This window comes from Petaurus breviceps, unplaced genomic scaffold (genome assembly GCF_028583685.1).
Source record: "Petaurus breviceps papuanus isolate PSGF00001 unplaced genomic scaffold, PetGlider_PUasm1.0 79, whole genome shotgun sequence".
In the NCBI taxonomy this organism is placed as follows: Eukaryota; Metazoa; Chordata; class Mammalia; order Diprotodontia; family Petauridae; genus Petaurus; species Petaurus breviceps.
This window is the reverse complement of record NW_027186523.1, coordinates 17,971,900-17,993,634: the sequence shown is the minus strand read 5'-3', so window position 1 is coordinate 17,993,634 and position 21,735 is coordinate 17,971,900. Positions and strand designations below refer to the sequence as shown.

The 21,735-nt window shown below is 39.0% G+C and overlaps 1 protein-coding gene across 7 annotated transcripts in view; it reads left to right on the top strand.

Annotated features, from left to right (window-relative positions):
- FAM107B (family with sequence similarity 107 member B) overlaps nt 1-21,735 on the top strand; it is a 311,107-nt gene that overhangs the window by 215,878 nt on the left and 73,494 nt on the right. Inside the window, exon 1 of one of the 7 annotated variants that reach the window (XM_069106445.1) lies at nt 12,934-13,176. The exons of 2 other annotated variants lie outside the window; for them this stretch is intronic. The gene's annotated coding sequence lies outside the window, so the exon portion shown is untranslated. Of the gene's footprint in view, nt 1-12,933; nt 13,177-14,074; nt 14,215-17,143; nt 17,188-21,735 lie in introns of those variants that run through there. 4 more of the 7 variants (XM_069106441.1, XM_069106442.1, XM_069106443.1 and 1 more) reach the window with 4 other exon arrangements.

Sequence of the window (21,735 nt, the reverse complement as noted above, 5' to 3'; positions counted from 1 at the left end):
AAACACACACACACACACACACACACACACACACACACACACACACACACACACCCCTACCCAGATGTTTACTGTTATAATACCTTTGACAACAGGATATTTAAGTAGTTTCTCTAAATAGCTGACATGGGAAAATCAAACATAATATAGGATGTGCTGAAGCACAGTTTAAAGCAATGTAATTGAAAGTAGTTTAATAATAAGAGTCATAGGCTGGGAAGCTATAACCAGAGAGATGCAGACACAGATCTCCAAAGAGGCAGAAACTCTCCAAAAAAACTGATTTCACTAGCCCAAGAAAGGAGTGAGGTAGTATGTTCATCATTTGTTGGGGCTCAGTTGTATCCAACTCTTTGTGATGCCATAGATGGGGTTTTCTTGTCAAAGATATGGAGTGGTTTGCCATTTCCTTCTCCAGTACATTAGGCAAACCGAGGTTAAGTGACTTGCCCAGTTTCACACAGCTAGTAAGTGTCTGAGGCCACATTTGAACTCAGGTCTTCCTGACTCCAGGCGCGGTGCTCTATCCACCGAGCTAGCTAGCTCCTCATCAGTAGAGGTATCTAAGCAGATATCAGGTTGTAGCTGCCTAATGGGGTTGTAGGGTAGATTCCTGCAAGGGTTCTGAAGCCGCACTCTAAATGATCATTTAGATAATTTTTGTCTTTGTTATTCATACTATATTTCTACCACTTAAATATGTTAGCTTCATATGAAAACATCTTCCAACAGACTTGAAAACTATATAACACTTAACTAATTCATTCTTATAACATTCCTAAAAGAGTGGCAGGAATAGTTTTCCCTTCAATTTTTGAACTGAAAGAAGTAAACATTGAGATAATAAGTATAGCCCCTTCATATGCCATCTACTCAGTTTCAAAAATGCTGTTTAGTGATTTGTTTTTCACGTTAACCAAAAACACTATTTCACACTTGGTAGGTTAAGTAGTTATTGGCAAAATGATGACATTATGTTGAGACCTCATTAAATCATTATTTACTCTAACAGTATATTTAAATATATGGTATATTTAATATACCAATATTTCACATATATGATATATTTAAATATGACCTTGAACTTTTTGTCCCTTTTAACAAGTATTAAATGATTCTATGCTGTTTCAATTGAAATACAAGCTGATTAACATCAACGTTAACTGGCTAAAGTTAATATTGGTTAGAGGTCTGGTTAAATGGTGACAGAACTAACAAAATACTGTTATCTCTAAAATCACCATCAAAGCCCAGCAATTATTAACATTTTAAATGTGTGGGCGATATGGTTCTCTAAGCATAGTTAATAAGCAAAGCCTTCTTGTTTAGTCAGAGTGAATATTAACCAGACTATTAATGTTATCATTAGTTATAGTTTGGACTTTAGCTGTCAATTCAATATAAAAAGGCTGCTGCTTTTTAGCCACACCTAGAAACAATGTCATTGGTGACATCTTCTTCAAATAAAGAGAGTAATACACAATTATATTTTTAGAATGGAGAATTTTCCATCAAGAGCTATAGCCTTCTTTCTCACTTTTACCATTAACTATGTGATAAATAGGTATATAGTTAAATAAATGTTCTTTCTTTAATGTATCAAACAACATACCTCATACCACTATGTATTTGATGAATGAGAGTATGTGAAAAGGTCTACAACCAGATATTGCTACTATAAGAATTTCAAGTTAAAAACTGTTGATGAAGCAAAGTTTAACATGGCTATTTCCTCTTAGAAGACATCAGAAAATCAGGAAGAACCAAAAAAATAGTGAACTAAATTTTAAAACATTTAAAGTTCTGTTAGCACAAGCATCCATCAACCAGCATAAGACAATTAACTCTGTTAACTTATGTGTAGAGATACAGTACATTGGTTAACAATTTCCAGTGTTAGAATATTTTAATGATTTGGCAAGTTAGGGTTGGATTTTTCTTTCTGTGCTTTGTACTAATTATTTCCTTTTGTCAGAGAGGAAGAATCTAAGATAAAATGTTCTTTTGAAACTAGTTTTAATACACAGGAAAACTCTCAGGAAATCCTTTTTCTGCCTCAGGCTTCATGCAAAGAAAAAGACATTAAACTCAGATATTCATATAATTTAGTTTCTGTATATGTGAGCAACAGCTGTTTCTTTAATGTATTAACTCAGTTTGGTTACACAGTTACAGTCACTATTTTATGGAATTCATTTGTTTTTTAAATCAAAAGCCTTCAAAATGCATATTGCGAAAATTCAGATTTCAAACATTTTGGGAAAAGCAAGTATATTTATTTTTTCCAACAAAATATATTCTGAAATTTTAAAACCATAAACGTAAAAAAAGAGAGAGAGAGAGAGAATTTGGCTAAATCACAAGGATTTTGAGTATGCCTTGTCATGTGATACTTACAAAATACTTTGAAGCTGAAAAGAACAAGAGGAAAAATATTCTGTATTTCTGATATTATTATGACATATGATCTATTTAATCAAATAATTATATACTTTTAATCATAAAAGCCAATGAAAAGGGAGCATTTTTGTGAAAAATCAGATCATCTGACTTCCCGAATATTCTAGTAAGTATGCCTAAATAATTTCACTCTTTTCTACTTACTTTAAAACAAAATTTAAAACTGTCATATTTACTGAACATATTTTTGATCTAACATTCCTCAAGATAGTCTTAGAAAGCATTTTCTTGAAATGGAGGTCTCTCGGGGGTGAGATGTGATTGTCTTAATGAGAAACTATAGCAGTAATAAATAAGGAAAGTAATATTAGTAGCTCATGTAATTGTTTTGGTCAGAGGCTCTCTCCTGAAACAAAGATCCCTGTTAGAATTTGGAAGCTTCTCATAAATCTTTCCAGTTCATCTGTCCTCCCCTAGCTGACACCTTGGATCATAGGTACCTGCCATTTCCCAGAGAGTGGCCTTTAGTTTCCCTCATAAGCACTCGAGATCACATCAGACAAGAAGTTTTTATTTATACTGTAAAGGATCATGGATAGTCAAGATTTTCCTTCCCTTCCAATGGGTCTCTATCTTCCCCCATCAACCATATAGCCTTCATGACTTACAGCATTACCTTGGGTGGCACCCCCAACAAGAGCGAATAACTCAGAGTTTACTAGTTTTGTCACTTCTCTTCTAGCAGATTAAGCGCCCTTAAGAGACTTATCCTATTCACATGACTGAGGGCATTGCCCTGGATGCAGTTCCACTGAGCGCCAAGGTCCCAGTTTGCTCTTCTGTATTAAAGCTCCTATTGTCCCTTGGTTGGGTCCCCCTCTAGGCATATTGCTCTGGGGCTTCATTACATCAGCTCCTTGCCATGCAAATCTCCACTTATCAGTGTTGTGTAGCTCTACTAGTATTGTCTTGTTCAGCTCTGTTACTCCAACTTTCTCACACACTTGTCTTCCATTTCCATCAGTGCTCCCCATTCCTCTGTTCCTATGTACCTCTGCTCTTTGCAGTTGTTTCTTCTCTCTGGGGGATGGTGCTAGCTCTCAAGCTACTGCACCAGGGGGGATGGATGAACAATATCAGAGTTCTTTTATGCCCATGGCCAGAATGCTTTCATGTCACTTGAAACTTTTTTTTATCACATGGGGCCAGTCTACTCAAGGGTCTCCTCTGGCAGCTGTGGGAATCATTCTCTAAATGTCCTATTCCACTGAGTCATCAGTCTTTAATCCTGTCCGAGTTATGGTGAATCCTCCTGTGATCACCATCTCTAGCTTCTGGGTGATGGTGCTCAACATCTTCCACTGAATCATGGGCATCCAGTTTGTCTTTGAGTTAGCTGGGCCAGGCAATATACTCTATAATTGCCTTGAACTGACTCCTTATGAAGCCCTGAGAAAACAAAGTGGGGAAGGAGAGAGCTGATGGTTGTTGCCATGTAAGTGCCAGGGAGATGATTCAGCCCTGATGAAATAGTGATGAAGATTCATGGTCTCTGCCACACTCACATGTAAAAGGGGTTGATCAAGAAAGTTTCCTGATCAATATGATGAAGATAAAGACTAGAGTGTGACATTGGCAGTGTACTCTCTAGGGCTTTCCACACAGATAATAAGGCTGATGCATATATTACCAGAACTAGATCAGTAGGAAACTTCGAAAGAAAGTGTGGGAGAGAAGGGATATAAGGCTGCCTACGAAATTGAAGGTCTGCATCGCAGTTGAACTGACTACACTGTTGCATGCCTGTGAAACCTGGACAGTCTATAAGCACCATGCCAGAAAACTGAACTGCTTTCACCTGAATTGTCTCCGGAGATTACCTGGAAAGATAAGGTATTGGACATTGTGGTCCTCTCTAGAGCTGAACTGCTAAGCATTTAAATTCTGTTGTAGAGAGGGCAACTCCTATGGGCTGGCCATGTAGCCTGAATGCCAAATACATGCTTACCCAAAAAGACTATTTTACAGATAACTCACAAGGTAAGTGTTCACATGGTGGCCAGAAGAAGCGGTATAAGGACACTCTCAAGGTTATCTCTGAAGAACTTTAGTATTAACTGTGAAACATAGGAAACACTGCCACAGAACCACCCAGCACAGTGTGCCTGCATCAAGGAAGGTGCTATACTCTATAAGTAAAGCAGAATTGTAGAAGCATAATCCAGAGCAAATCCCTTCAAATCCAGAGCTCCTCCACCCAATATATCTAATGGACTACTTGTGCCCTATCTGTGGTAGTGCTTTCTGAACTTGCTTTGGACTGATTAGCCACAGCCAAACATATTATGATGTCATTGTTCTTCTTTGAAAAACAAAAGACAAGGGTTGACTAGGTGGAGCAGTGAATAGAGCACTAGCCCTAGAGTCAGGAGGACCTGAGTTCAAATATGGCCTCAGACACTTAACACTTCCTAGCCATGTGACCTTGGGCAAGTCACTTAACCCCAATTTCCCTGCCCTCCCCCCTCCAAAAAGCCCCAAAGAAGAAAAACAAAGGACAAACAACAGAGTGTGACCTTGGTCTGGGATCAGGAAATCATCCATAAGAGTATGGGCATGCTGATCTGTGCCTTGTTGAGAGGATGCAAACTTATTCTCTCTCTCAAATATAAGCTCCTTGACAGTTGGGAAGCCTTCATTTTTGTAGGCTCTTAATGAATGTTTTTTTGATTGATTGACTATTCCTAATTGGATTTCAGGGATTGGGGCTGTCTCCAAGATGACTGGTTGACTGGGACTCAAAAGGTTAGAATGTTGTTGGAGGAGTTGCCCCATTTTCAAGGGAATATCAAAATAAACCTACAAAAGCTCTTTTTAAACTTTTTTTTTCCCCTTTCCATTTCCCTGTTCAACTGACACTGCAGAATAAATTTGTGTCTATTGTATATGTGCACAGTGTCATTTCCCCAGGAACCACTAATGGCTGCTTTGGCATACAACCATATGGGAATTATTCAGCCCAAGGGAAGAGTTTCTTGTAGAGCACTTTTTCAGTGTAAAATATGGCAGCAGCTGGAGCATTGGTGGATGTTTCCTGAAGAAGCACAGGACAGAAGCAGATGTGTTTGGTCATTCAGATGGAGAGAAGTTTATAGACAATGCTCTTGAACCTCAACCTACTGTGCAGAAGGAGATTTTTATTCCTAAGTAGCATGATCCTAGAGGTAGCCTTTTCTTTATAGAAGGGAGATTTCCTGGTCAATGTCAGCTTTGAGAATTGACTAAAAAGTAGCCTTATATTTAAAAATTTGGAATTAAGCTTTCTGGAAATAAATAAATAACTTAATGGATCCTATAAGTTTTTTGTACCTTGTGCATTTTTTAAGGCTGAGGGCTGTTCATATGCACTTGTTTCCTTGATATTCTGTTACCTGTATTTGTGGAATACTAAATATGAACTTTACATAAGTGATATTTTAGGATTTTCATAGTTTAAACTCTAGGGAGGGGCAAAGAACCCAAACAAGAAAATGAACTTTTTGGGTCATATAGATATATATGTATGTGTGTATATATGTACATATGTATATTTACACACATATATTCCATTTCTTGTTTGGGTTCTTTGTCTAATTCACAAATACACACACATATCTATTATATATATGTATATATTATACATACCCTACAAAGAATAGACATGGAGGAACCTTTTATAATATTATAAAAAGCATCTATCTAAAGCCAAAAGCAAGTATCATACTTAATGGTCATATATTACAATCTTTTCCAATAAGTACAGGAGTAAAACAAGGATATCCATTCTCACCTCTATTATTTGACATAGTTCTGGAAATGATATTCACAAGAGAAAGAAAAAAAAGGTGAAAAGAAGATAAAACTTTTACTTGTTACACTTGAAAAATCCTAGGAAATCTGCAAAAATACTAAAGACAATAGCTTCAGCAAAGTTGCAGTCTACAAAAGTCTCAAAAATCAACAGCATTTATTTTTTTTAAATTTATTTACTTTTAGTTTATAATATTCAGTTCCACAATCTCTTGAGTTTCAAATTTTCTCTCCCTCCTTCTGCTCCCCCCCCCACCATAGCGGCATGTAATCAAATATAGGTTCTACAAATACCTTCATGTTGAACATTAGTCATGTTGTAAAGAAGGATTTAACCAATGGGGTGAAATCAACAGCATTTCCATATAATAATAACAACAGAACAGATGAAGCAATAATAGAAAGGGTAATCCCATTCCAAATAACTATAAAATATCTGGGGATCAACTTGCCAAAGCAAACAAAGACATATAGACTTAATTATAAGATGTTGTTTAAAGAAATAAAGAACAAATTTAAATAGTTGGAGGAATATTCAGTGCTCGTAGCTAGGCTGTGCCAAAATAAATAAAATAACAATTCTATCAATGTTAATTATACTTTTAATGCTATACTAATCGAATTACCAAGGGCTATTTTATGGAACTTGATAAAATAATAACAAAATTCATTTGGAAAAAAGCAAAAAGTCTAAAATATCCAGAGAAATGATGAAAGAAGGTAGAGACAAAGGGGAAATAAAACTTCCTGATCTCAGATTATATTACAAAGCAGCACTCATCAAAACCATCTTGTATTGGTTAAAAAATAAGAGAGATAGATCAATGGAACAGAATAGACAAAGCTGAATCACAAACAATAGAACTCAATAACCCAGTGTTTGATAAAGTGGAAAACCTAAATTACCTGGTAAAAAACTCCTTATTTGATAAAAATTGCTAGGAAAACTGGAAGGTAGTCTGGCAGAAATATTTTGACCAATAACATGTCATATTTCAAAACATACTCCATTTTTAGGTGAATGAAAATATTTATTATAAATACATTTTCTTGTAATCTAAGAATCACATTTTGCACATTTATTCATCACACATTTGCTGCAAATAGTTTGTTATGTTATTTTATTTTTTGGAAGTCTAGCCTAATCTGTGATTCTATTCTAGTATTTTTTTTTTTTCTTTTTGGAGAGCAATTGGGGTTAAGTGACTTGCCCAAGGTCACAGGCTAGTTTTTATGTTAAGTGTCTGAGGCTGGATTTGAACTCAGGTCCTCCTGACTTCAGGGTCAGTGCTCTATTCACTGCACCACCTAGCCACCCCTATTCTAGTATTTTCTAATGTCACAACTATGACAGTTTTTGGCTGGAGATCTTTAAGACTGCCACTTGGACAATCTCTCTTTTTTTTTTTTTTAATTTTGGGTTCTAAATTCTCTTCCTCCAACCCCTCCTACATTCACCGAGAAGGCAAGCAGTATATCAATTATACATGTGAAATCATGTAAAACATTTCCACATTACCTATGTTGCAAAAAAAAAAAAAGCAAAAAAAATAAAGAAACTGAAAAGAGTGTGCTTCAATCTATACTCACAGTTCTCTCTCTGGAGGTAGACAGTATTTTCCATCATGAGTACTTTGAAATTGTTACAGATCATTGTACTGTTCAGAGTAGCTAAGTCTTTCACAATTGATCATTACAATATTATTATTGCTGTGTACAATGTCCTCCTGCTTCTGCTCACTTCACTTTGCATCAGTTCATATAAGTTTTTCTAAGTTTTTCTTAAACCATCCCCTTGTAATTTCTTATAACACAAAAGTATTATACAAATTATACAACTTGTTCAGTCATTCTCCAATTGATGGATATCCCCTCCATTACCAATACTTTGCCACCACAAAAAGAGCTGTTATATTTTGTACATAAAGGTTCTTTCCCTTTTTCTTTGACTCTTTGGGATAAAGACCTGGTAGTGGTGTTGCTGGGTCAAAGGGCAATGCACAGTTTTATAACCCTTTGAGTATAGTTCCAAATTGCTCTCCAGAATGGTTAGACCAATTCACAGCTCCGCCAATAGTGTATTAATGTCCCAATTTTTTTACATCCCATCCAGCATTAGTCAGTTTTCTTTTCGGTAATGTTATCCAGTCTGATAAGTATGGGGTAGTACTTCAGGGTTGTTTTAATTTGTATTTCTCTAATTATTAGTGATTAAGAGTATATTTTCATGACTATTAATAGCTTTAATTTTTTCATCTGAAAACTTCATATCCTTTGACTATTTATCAATTGGGGAATGACTTATTTTTATGAAAATAAATTTGGTTCAGTTCCCTATATATTTGAGAAATGAGACCTTTATCACAGAAACTTGCTGTAAAATTTTACCCCTACCCCCGGTTTTCTGCTTTCCTTTTGATTCTGACTGCATTGGTTTTATTTGTGAAAAAACTTAAATTTTGTTTAATTAAAATTATCCATGTTATATCCTGTGACCCTTTTTACCTCTTATTTGATCATAAAATCTTCCCTTATCCATAGATCTAGCAGGTACATTTTCCCATGCTTCCATAATTTGCTTATGTTATCACCCTTTATTTCTAAACCTTGTACCAATTTTGATCTTATCTTGGTATATAGCATAAAATATTGGTCTATACCTAGATTCTGGGACGCTGCTTTCCAGTTTTCCCAGGAGTTTTAGGTTACCTTCCTTCACTTTTTTTTCATCAGTTCCCTTGATATTGACCTTTTTTTATTCCAGATGAATTTTGTTATTTTCTGGCTTTATAATTTTGTGGTAGTTTTTATGGAATGGCACTAAATAAGTAAGTTAATTTAGGTAGAATTGTCATTTTTATTATATTGGCTTGGTCTGCCCATGAGCAATTAATATTTCTCCAATTGGATAGATCTCTATGCAAAAAGTATCTTGCAATTCTGCTCATATAATTTCTGTGTATGTGTCTTGGCAGGTAGACTACCAAGTACATTATGTCTCCAGTTATTTTAAATGGAATTTCTCTTTGTATCTTTTCCTTTTGGATTTTCTTTGTAATATATAGATGAACTGATGATTTGTGTGGATTTATTTTATATTCTGTAACTTTGCTAGAGTTGTTAGTTTTAACTAGTTTTCTTAGTTGATTCTATAGGGTCCTCTAAGTACAACATCATATTGTCTTCAAAGAGTGATAGTTTTGTTTCCTCATTGCCTGTTTTTATTCCTTCAATTATTTTTAATTCTCCTATTGTTATAGATAGCATTTCTAGTATAATATTGAATAGTAATGGTGATAATGGATATCCTTGCTTCATCCTTGATCTTACTGGAAAGGCTTCTAGTTTATCCCCATTGCAGATGCTTGTTCTTGGTTTTAGAAGATACTACTTACTATTTTAAGAAAAGCTACATTTATTTCTGTGCTTTCTAGTGTTTTTTTTTTTAACAGGAGTGAGTGATGTATTTTGTCAAAAGCTTTTTCTGCATATATTAATATAATCATATTTTTCATTCACAACCTACTCTAAAGGGATATGTGATCTTAACATTAAAGATCATACTATAAAAAAAAAACTTAGAAGAGAAACAAATACTATATTTCTCACAGCTATGGGTAGGAGAGGTATTTTTAACCAAACAAGAGATTTTAACCAGACAAAATTGCCTCTAATTGATTACAAAAGATAAATTATATGAAACTGAAAAGTTTCTGCATAGGCAAAATTAACACAACTAGGCTAAGAAGGAAAGTGGTCAAATGGGGGAAAAATCTTTCTATCAAATTTCTTTGAAAGGGGGTTAATATACAATGAATAAATATATTTATAAGGCTAATAAACATTCTCCAATAGATATAGTCAAAGGATATGAATGAACAGCTCTCAAAGAAAGATTGCAAAATATTCACAATTACATGAAAAAAAAATAGAGCAAATCACTAATAAGAAGAGAAACAAAAAAACCCCAACCCCACGGTTTTACCTCATGCCCTGAAAGTTGTCAAAAATGACAAAAAGTAGTAATAGTTAACATTGGAGGGGTTGTGGAATTATAGGTTCACTAATACATTGTTGGTGGAGTTGTTAAATGGATAACCATTTTAGAAAGCAATGAAAGTCCTTGTATACTTCAAAATATTTATTTTAGAACTTTTTGTGAAAGCAAAGAATTAGAAACAAAGTACATGCTCACCAATCAGGAAATGGCTAAACAAATTGTGGTACATGAATGTAACAGAATGTTGTAAGAAATGATGTGTATGAGGAACACAGAGAAGTATGGAAAGATCTATGTGAAATGATGCAGAGTGAAGAAAGCAGAGCCAAGAAAACAATACGACAATGAACAACTACACATGGAAAAAAAATCAAAAGCAAATGTAACAGAATTATAAAGCTCAAGTGTGACTTGAATGAAAAAATTTGGGTGGACCCTCTACTCACCCCTTTATAGAGGTGGAGATTCCACAGATGTTATACATATGTTTTTTGAACTTTTTCAATGTATCAATGCATTGTGTTGATTTTTTTTTCTTCTCTAAAAAATACTGTTATATGGAATGGCTCTATAATGGGAGAGAATAGGGAAGAAGACCTGGGATCACTATTGTGATACAAGAAAAAGAAGACACTGTTGCTGAAGGCTGGACTAGCCTCAGTAAATGAAGTCTACCACCATAGATCCTAGGTGGGAGTTTGCTATGATTTCAGGATATTTGGGCTTGAAATCAGGAGACCTAAGTTTCAGTCCTAGCTCTGCTGCTTTTAGCTTTGTGACCTTAGGTCAACTGGTTTCTTATTTATGAAATGGGGAGAATAACACTTGCAATATATACTTCACAGGGTTGTTGTGAAGAGAATAGTTTATAAACTATTAAAGTATAACGTTTTATTATTATGTTCTCTTTTTCCTCATTTTATGCTTGTTAGAGATCAGAAAGAAATAGTTCTGGGACAAGTTGCTGTCCAATTATTGTTCTTTTAGGGAGGAAGAAAAGGAACACCCTTCCAGGAACTGTACTAAGCTCTTTTTACAAATATTATCTCATTTGATCCTCATAATATTGGCCTTAAGAAGTGGATGCTGCTATTTTTAAAGTTAAGGAAACTGAGACAGCAGTTAAGAGACTTGCCCCTTAGTGTCTGAGGAGGGATTTCAACTCAGGTCTTCCTGGGTTCTTGTGTGTCCTTACAATTGTAGACTTTTGTTTGGTTATTTTCTTGCTCCATTTTGTCTTACCAAAGCATATGCTAAATTGGCATTGAAAAAGGATTAATAGTTATTTGAACTTTGACTTCAGGATGCCAATTTCTTGACACATGCTGCTACAACTTTCTCCTTCTTACCTTTATGTTCAATTTGTCTTGCCTGAAGAAGGCTAAGGTATTTTTTAGAAATTTTTTTTTTCCAACTGGTTCTGTTTTGACTTCTGGATTTAAGTGCAGAGTCTTAAGCCTCTATTTTAAAAGAATTTCATACTTGTTTAATAACATTTTTATATAAAGGAGTTATTGTTTTATTGCTATTATTATCAGATACAATCTTGGACGATCTAGTTGAACTCTGGATAATCCTTAATTCAGAAGCATTCTAGGTAGCAAGTCAAACTGGATTACTAGCTGTTCCATTATTCCACTTCATGCTTCTTTCTATTTCCATAAGTGGTTCTTCATGATAGGGAGGACTCTCTCCATCTCTGCTTTTCAGAATCCTTATGTCTTTCAAGGCTTAGATCAAATGGCAACTCCTCCATAAAAGCTTCCTTGAACCATCAGTTGTGGATGCTTTCTTTTTCCTTACATTACTATTTTTCTGTATACATGTAGTATCCCCCCAATAAGATGTCAGTTCCTGGAAGTCAAGGACTCTTGATTTTGAATCTCCAGTGCCTAGTTCATCTATGGTGTTCTCTAGGGACTCACATGGAATTTGAGTACTATCTTAGCTTAGACAAGGTAGGAATTAGACCAGTAAATAGGTGAGGAAATTAATCTTCTAACGAATATCTACAATTGTTTTGCAACTTGCAGCTTTAGGGAACTGAGGGCACTTGAGATGTTAAGTGACTTGCCCAAGGTCCTTAGTATGTCAGATGGGGATGTGAATTCAAGTCCTGTCTCTCCCCCAAGCTTTATCTCCTCTCTATTCCACTGTCTTTCACCATTTGTTTCCATTTCCTGTTGCAAAGGGAGTAAGGTTTATACCAGAAAGTTATCAGGCAAAATTTATCCCTGGGGATATGGAAAATGGGTATCAATCTGTGTATCCCTTAAGATCTTCTTATGGGCCTAATATCAAAAGGGAATCTAGTAGATTCCTAGTGGAATCCAGTCTTTGAGCTTCTGTTGCACTGGTCACCAAAATCCTGCTAAAAGGCAAGGTTAGGAAGAGAAAGTTCACTTTTGGTTTAGTGGGAAAGTAAAAATCCTATGCACTCCAGGCGTTCAAATGGGAGTGCCTTAGACTGAGATTGAGCTGCTTTCTTGAATATTTTTGAGATTTCTCAGCTTGGACCAATCATATAGAGTCCACATGAACAGCCTGTGCAGGCTAGAGGGAGTTTTTCATCTTTTGCTTGTTTATGTTTTTGGCTTTTTTTTTTTTGAAGTCCATAAATGAGATCTTGAGTAATCATTTTCTTCATCATGACCCAAGCTATCCTGCAAAATTCCCCAATTAAGACCAAGACGCAGTCACTGGGTGTCAAGGGAATGCTTTTTTGGCTTTCATGTCTAAAATAGACTGCAAAGATCAAGATGAATAAATCTAATAAATCCTCCCCTCCCTCCCCGCAGCCTAAGCAGTATTTGGTTTTGCATTCCCGGAATAGTTGTAAGCGTTGCTGTAGGCGCTGGCAAGTGCTGCTTTTGTTATTGGTTACTCGGAAACATATCGCGGTTGTTCTGGTGCCAGCTGTGATTCAGGTAGATTGTAATCTTGAAGGCTTTTGAGGGTTGGGCTCAAAAGCCAGGGTTGGGGAAGTTTGAGACCTAAAAAGTAAGCTTGGGGGTGGTGGCGCGGGGGAGGAGAGGGCGAGAGGTCATGAAGGTAACTTTCCTACTGGGCATGGAAAATTCAATCTTCAGTCACCCCTTCACTCAGAAAGTGGGGCAGGGAGGCGGATTCTCAGGTGAAAGGGACTGGCTGCCCTGATTAGTTAGTTTCCGAGCACAGTCTCTCCCCTTTCCTGCCTTTCTCTGGGTGCTAGGCGGGCAGGTTTTGGGGACCCCTTCTCACATCTTGGGTTCCTTCTTTCGCAGAAGCCGCCGAACGTGGTCCTGAGGAAGTGTGGTGGGCTTTTTAAAGAAAACTTAGCCGCTTACCTAGCTCAGGTCTCCTCCAGACCGGGGGAAGGTGTGACTCAGTCGTCACCACCTTTTCTCCATAGTTCACATCTCACTAAGCACCCTCCCGTCGGGGTGCAGCCTATCCTTCCAAGACACGCCCCCCCCTTCCACCCACAGCCCTCCCCAGCCCCCACGGAGGCACCAAACTTTCTCCAAACTCCGTCCTGGTCTCTCCTAGTCAGTCCCTCAAAGACGGAGCGGGGAAAGCTAGCCGAGCTAGACGCGGAGCCAAGAGGGGACCCGCGTGCGCGAGCTGACTCGCTGCTGTGTGGGGGGGGCCGGGGCGGGTCTGTGACTCAGCAGCTGCGCCCCTCCCCCGGCCCGCCCCACCGCTTAATTCCGACGCTCGAGGCCGCGGGGTGTGAAAGAGCCGCCCCGGAGCGTGGAGCGCGCCAGCCCTGCCTGAGAGCCCCGCAGCCGCGCCGGCCCCCGCCCCCACCGCCCCGCGCCCCGCCGCGGGGAGAACCCGCCGCCCCTCCCCCTCTCGCCGCGCGCCAGGAGCCGGGAGGCAGCGACAGCAACTGCCGCCGCCGCCGCTGGGAGGAGCTCGGGCTCAGAGCCGCCGCCGCCGCCGCGAAGCTCCTTTGTGAGACCCCGGCCGAGGGAGGGAGGGAGGTAGGTGCCCAACTCGGGCTCGCTCCTTCACTTGACACACAAAGACCGCGGGGAGCTGGAGGGCACGCGCCCCGCCGCGGGGCCACCCTGCCCGCTGCCCGCGTTCCCCTTCTTCGCTATCCCGCGGAGACAGGACGGACGCGTGAAGGAGGGAAGGGAGGGATGATGACGGGCTGCGAGGGGCGGCTTCAGCCGGCAGGCTGCGAGGTGGTCCCCTTCCTCTCCTCCCTCGAGGCGCCGAGGGCGATCGAGGGGTCTCAGAGGGCCCCAAGCACCGCGCTCCCCGGGGCTTGTCAGGGGGAAAGTTTCCCGGGGCATCCCTGCGTAGTGAAGGAAAGAGGCGGGGGGCGGCTTGGCCACAGAGAGATAGATGCTGCCGCTGCCGCGGAGCAGCAAGGAGAGGGAGGGAGTCCGGGGAGGGGGAGGCGGGGAGAGGAAGCCCCCCTGTCGGTGCCGTGGGTTTATTGTTTTCTCCGCTCTGAAAATGGAGTGGACGCTATCCGAGGAGGTTTGCATCGCGCTCAGCCATGTGCTTCCCCCCACCCCCACCCCTTAGCCAGATGTGCAGCCCACCTTGGGGGTAGGGTCCCTTGGGCTTGCGAGCCCTGGCCAGGCGGGGTGCGGGAGGCTGGGACGGGTCCGGGCTTTGAAGGTAGAATGCAAACAAAGAAGGGTGGGAGAGTCGCCTTCCTACCTGGGCTTTTTTTAGGGGAAGAGTGGCTTTGTTGCCCAACAAATCATCTTCACATAACTTTGGTCAGTTTCGGGCTGTGCCCAGCCTCCCGTCCACCGCCCCGGGACCCGCAGGGGACTGCTAGGGAGAGGTCCTGGTGGCAGCGCTTCGGCCAGCCCAGCCTTGTGTCTCTTGGTGTCGAGTCACCAGGACATGGTTTGGATCTAAATGTTGAACCTTAGGTCTATCAATCTGGTATTTTTAACGCATGGCATAATTGTCGAAATGAGAAATCCTTTGGAGAGTTGAGATGGAACAGCCGATGTGGCTCTGTTGCCTGCCGTACACCTAACAAAAAAATCACCTAACTTGCTTCAAGTCTAGAAGTAGAGTAGTTGGTTGGTTTAGTTGTGGATGAGGAATTATTGTCCTCCTAGAACAGGAAATGTGGGTATAATGAAGAGGATGCAGAATTATTAAATGAGCAAAATGACTACCTTTTTTTGAGTTTGGCCAAGTTAATCTTCACCAAGAGCAGGCTATAAATCAATTACATTAATTTTCTCCTCATCAGTAGTGTCAGTAAAGTTCTGCTGGATAGTACATGCCCATATTATATGCCCAGTAAGTTATTTATGTGTTTGCAGTGTATTGGTTACGATATTTTGCTTGAGTTGCAGTTTAGTGGACTGTGTAATAGACTTATGGGATCAAAAACAAACTTCTCATCTCCTTTAACATCAGTCTGAAACTTGGCACTAGATGACCAGTGGCTTTCTATCAGTGGGGTTACTTTCAGACCTAAAATGCCATTATGCTAATGTTGCTTTAAAGTAATGCAGGTTGTTTCCATACAGCCTAGCAAATAGCCAGGCATTTGCCCAACATAATAAACAAGGACCGTGAAAGATAATGCTCTTCCTCAGAGGGGAAAATATGGGAAAAATAAAACTTCTGTTTTATTAAGTCAGTTTTATATGAGAGGGAAGTGTGTGTGTGTGTGTGTGTGTGTGTGTGTGTGTGTGTGTGTGTGTGTGTGATTAAAAGGTATTTGCTCATTGAACAATTTGGGTACCAAGGATCTCTCATTTTAATTTTTGTGTTAAAAGAGTAAAATTCTTAGTTGACTTGACTTTCTATTTACTATATAGAGTAGTAAGATGATGTGCTAAAAGTTGGGAGGACTTCCAACAAGAAAGGTGCTGTAGTAATATATTGTGCTCTTTTTTTGGTTTTGGTATCCTTTGAAAACGAACAAGCTGTTCCTGTGAAGAATCACTTGTAGAAAAGACAGAAAAGTGGCTGGGAGTGGGGTGGGAGTGAGAAGTTTGGTGCTAGTATTGGTACAAATGTTTTTGAGATTTATCAGTAGTCCCTTAAAGCAGAATTCAAATGAAAATCAAATAGGAAAACAAAACCATCAGAGTTCTTGCACCTGGTTTTCAGCCTGTCTTTGGAGGTGTGGACCATGTGTAAGCTTGTAGAATGGAGACATGATTTCCTTTAGATTTTTTCTTCTTCAGGTTTTGTTTCTTTGCTGGGGACATGCTCTGATCCTTCTCTTTTTGATATAATGGCAACTTCATCCTGGCTTACTGGACTGGAAAGTGTTCTAAGGGAAGTAACAAGTTGCATTCCTTGTATGTTTGAAGTTAGAGAGATATTGTGGACAGCCTCTCTGCTCTGGCCTCCAGGGAGAGTCAGAGGGTTGAGAACAGATGACTTTCAGTTTTTTAAACCATTGAAGCTAAGGGTAGAAAGGACACTCCAAAGTTTTTCTTTGGATAGTGTGGTAAGAGACAGAGAAATATAACTTTACAGTTAGAGAATGTGTGCATGGTGTCCTGGCTTCTCCTCTAGAGCTCATGTTGTTCTCAGATGGTACTTCAAGCTATGAAAACTTTACACAATACTAAAGCAAAAGGCCTTACTTAGCTCAGGGGAAGGAAGAAGAGGTGCACTCAGCAGCCAAGCAAGTGTGAAATAGCTGTGGGGAACCGAAGGGTCACCTGATAGGGCCCCCTGTTCTTGTTCACTTCCTTTTCCTTTTTTATTTCCCTTCTCTCTAATCTTGACTTATCTTTATCTCCTTTGAATAAACCTTTTTTTTTTCCTTTTCTGTTGTTCAGAGGACATGCTGGACTTTGCTCTTTTTGTGAATTTTGCCATTTACCTTTGCCATTTAGGGATTGTGTGAGTAATAGCCAAGAGGGGGAACCTTAGAGGTCACCTGTTTTAGCCTCATTATACAGATGAAGAAATTGAAACCCAGACATTGTCCAAGGTCACACAGGTAAATGGTAAGTAACAGAACTGGGATTTAGACCCTGGTCCTCTTGATTATATATATGCCTTTTTACACTCAGCCTGGGGCAACCTGCTGGGTGGGGGTGGGGGAGTGGAGAATGGAAGCAATAACTACCCTTCCTCTCATCTTGGAGGAAGGCACACTGGTAGTAAAAGAGATGATAAAATCAACTTTCCTTTCTGTTTGCCTGGAACAAGGTGCTGTTCTGCCACAATGAATATAGGTAAGGGGCTCTAGTGGTAATATATGCATTAGCTACCTACAGGTTTATAGGAGGTTCACAAGCTCATGGAATTTAGAGGACCTTAGAGATCTTTCAGACCAAACCCTGAAAGAAAACTAAAGCTCAGAGAGGAGTTAAGTGACTTGAATAAGGTCATAAAGGTATTGGTTAGCAGAGTCTAGAATTCAAACCCAGATCCTCTGAACAAGAGTCCCCGGAGTTTTCTACTATGATGTGTTCAAAGAACAGTGTTTATTATGTAAATATTTAATATTGATAGCTGATATTTATATAGTGCCTTCTCTGTGCCAGGCAATGTGCTAAACACCTTATACATAATTTCATTTGACTCTCACAATAACCCTTATGAAGTATGTGCTGTTATTATCTCCATTTTACAGATGAGGAAAGTGAGGCAGTCAGAGGTTAAGTGACTTGCCTAGGGTCACAGAACTAGTAAATGTCTGAGGCCTTGTATGAGCTTGTGTCTTCCTTATCCTAGGCTTGGCCCTCTGCGTCACCAACCTAATCCTACTTTCCTTTATGAGCTATGTTTTCTTTTCCCCTTTGTATCCAGCACACCTGGATGAGAATTATATTTATTATAGTTAATAATAGATATTTGGATGTTTCTGAATGTATAAATGGGGAAAATACCATATGAAAGATGCTCTTCAAGTGGGTGATCATCTGTGCTTAGGAGTAGAATGATTTAAAATTACATCTATAATGATGAAGTTTGTAACTTTAAAGTGGTGTTGTGGTTATTGTACTTGATCAAGCCCTTTACGCTTGAATTGTGAATTGCTTGCCCCACCAGTCTCTCCATACTTTTCTATCCATTGAAAGACATTGGTCTAGGTCCCCAACAGTCAGAACTGATGGAGGAGAATTCCAGTCTGCTATCTAGGTGAGGGCTAGTGTTATTCTGAGTGTGGGTGTGTGTGTGTGGGGGTGGCCATAGCTTAGTTCTGTACTCAGACCTAATATGTAGTTGAATGGAAAACTAATAGTTATTAAAGAGGAGGTGGCAAAGTACAGAAAAAAGGTAAGCTTTTTGAAAGTGTGAAAGGTAGCTTTGTCTTCATTTTTATGTATTGCACAGTACTCACTTTGGACATAATAGATGCTTAATACACCATAAATACTCAACAAATGTTTGTTGAGTAAATATTTTGAAACTAGATAGTTTTTTAAATTCAGAAGGGAAAGGAGGGAAGAGGTAGAGGAGACACAGATTGAGGAATGGAGACCAGTTTTATTTTACATGTGTTTTTAGCAGGATTGTTCCTAAGGCTTTGTTAAAAAAACAAAAACAAACCTTGCATATAGTAGTCTACAGTAATATCTAACCATCTGGTACTATCCATGAAATTGATAATTTAAGGTTTGGGGAGATAATTGAGGAATAGTAACATTCTATAAAAACATAAGGATTTCAGACTTATCTACTACGAAAGAGGGAGCTTTATATTTAATGTGGCCACCTTATTTGAAGTCATGGTCTGGTTTGGAGTTGTTGGGGAATCATTAGTTATATTCCTGGTTCTGTTCCTGAGTCATAATAAGCCCTTTATTTTATTTTATTTTTTTTTGCCTTTTGGAGGGCAATTGGGGTTAAATAACTTGCCCAAGATTACATGGCTAGTTTTTTCTTTCTTTTTTTTGGTGTTAAGTGCCTGAGGCCGGATTCAAACTCAGGTCATCCTGACTCCAGGGCCAGCGCTTTACTCACTGTGCCAACTAGCCGCCCAATAATAGGCCCTTTATATGTCATTTTATTATTCACCTCTGTCTCTAAATAAGGAAATGTGAAGTTTTAGAGTTCTTATAGAGATTGTGAAACTTAACTGAAGTGCAGTGTTTGGAGATCATCTCAGCTCCTTAGGCAAAGTAAGATGTTGAAATGAAGTATGGTTTGTAGTCTTGCGACTTCCACCATCTCCCTCAGTCTTTTTCTTCCTGTTTTAATAGGCACAGGATACGGACTGACGCATTTCTTCTTGTATGTGAATTCTGGATTTCTCTTTGTCCTTATTCCTTATCAGGTACTTGATTCTTTTTCTAGTGTGTTAGAGAATTTCTCTTTCATTCTGCATAGAAGCATAACTCATGAGATAGAGGATGGAACAGGGTATGTCCCCTTGGATGTGTCCCCAGGTTGTCATGCATGTCTCCTGGTCCATGTTATCTTGCCTCTCAGTCTTCTAATAACTAAATCTCTGCTTAGACCATGACACTGACATCACTGATAGACCTGCTCTTTCTTTACTAACTTGTCCTTTTCTTTTGTGACAGGCTCCCAGAATCCTGTCCTTGTCAGAATTAGCTGAATGATTAGTTTAGTATATCATCTGCACCTTGGTTTCCTCATCTCTATGCAGGTGAACCAGAAAATAACCATTCTATTTACCTCCCCCTACTTTGATGCTTCATTGGTGTCATGAAGGTGACACAAGGTTCTCCAAGACTTTGACACTGGCTTATCAGCCTTTCTTACCCAACTAGTGTACAGGTATAAGGTGGGATGAAGCTTCTTTCTATCACCTTGCAAACCTGCCTGTATAATTGAGAGAAATTCATTACTTGGTTGATCTCAGTGTGATTAACTTTTCAGCCATAAATAGCTCTCGAAGTTCTGATAAGTATAGAAGGGTTATAGTTATGGAAGTTCATGGAAAGCAATATTTGCCAAATCACTCAATCAGCAGATATTTAATAATTGCGTGCTACCTGCCAGGCTTTCCTCTAAGTCCTGGGGCTACAAAGAAAAAGCAAAAATAGTCCTTACTCTCAAGGATCTTATATGCTAATGTTGGAGATGTATTTATAAATAGGTACATATAAGATACATGCAGAGTAGATGGAGTAATTTTAGAAAGCACGGGTACCAGCTTCTTGATTATAGTGAAGTATAGGCTGTCTCAAAACTTGAGAATTTTGGGATACCCTGTCTAAACAACTTAAAGCTTAAAGGCTGCACTAAGACTTTTGGGACATCCTTTATAAATATCTACTTAATAAGTTGTATGAGAAGATAAGAGAGTTAAGTGTTGACAAGAGAATAATAATGATGCAATAGAATGATGCAAATGTATAAGAAATGTTAAATGTTGTAGGCTTTTGGTTCAAGTTATGTTGATATGTAATGTGGTGCTCTTGAGTCATTGAACAAAGGAAGTTTAGTGTATTCAAACACAGTATATTTAGCAAGGATAGTGATCCTTAACTTCTCTGGATTACGTGGCAACCAGATAAGTTCTGGTCATCAGGGTATGGTGTTACTCAGTGGTCCTAGGTAACTACGAAGTCTGACGAGTCGGAGAGGTACTAAGAGGTACGAGATGGAGGTAGGACCATTTGTGCCCCCAGTCTAGGGGAGCTGGGGCCTATCTGGTTGCTTATGGGGAGGAGGCTGTGTCAGGGAAGGTGGGGCCAATGAAATTGAATGGTGAGAAGAAGTCAGGAATACTGGGCTCAGAACATGCTGGGACGCTAGATAACAGTAGAAAATATTTTTGCTTTTCAGCATTATCTTTTACCATTGGAATAAGCAGTGTTCTTATAAGTATAACATAAAGATACTCGAATCTGTTCGATTGTTTGGCCCTTTGGTGCTATTGGAGACATCATTCTTAATGGGAAAATCATAATTTATGATCTAAGGAGAGGAAAAGTATATGTGTGTATTACACATTTTAATTCTAGAGTTAACTAAATAGAAATTACAGTGTCGTCTTAGAATAATTTATGTAGCGTTCTTGTAGGAACTCTGTTGAAGGTAAGTTGCCATTAATTAAAAACATACAGCTACGTAATTAGGCGAGGCTTGCTTTAAAAAAAAAAAACCTTATGTTTTGTTTATTTATTTTTTGGAAATATCAACTTGGTAGGAAATGGCAACAAGATAGTCAGCTTTTTTTTCTTTTTAAGCAATTGGGGTTAAATAACTTGCTCAAGGTTACACGGCCCGGTGTTTCTGGGTGGGTGCTAAGTGTCTGAGCCCGGATTCAATCCCCAGGTCATCCTGACTCTGGGGCCGGTGCTCTTACTCACTGTGCTACCTGGCCGCCCCGATAGTCATCTTTTTACTATATGTATGGACGTTAACCACACATCATCATTTGTCCCCACATATACATAGTATCCTCACTTTAAAAAAAATACTAATTTCATTAATTCTCTTGGCTCTTCATGAAGAGACCCAATGCTTCTTCTAAGCTTCTTTTACTGGCTTTAACTCAGTACATTCCTTTATTGAACTAAAAAAAAAGAACATTAGAGCTGGGAATGAACTTGAAGATCATCTAGTCTAGT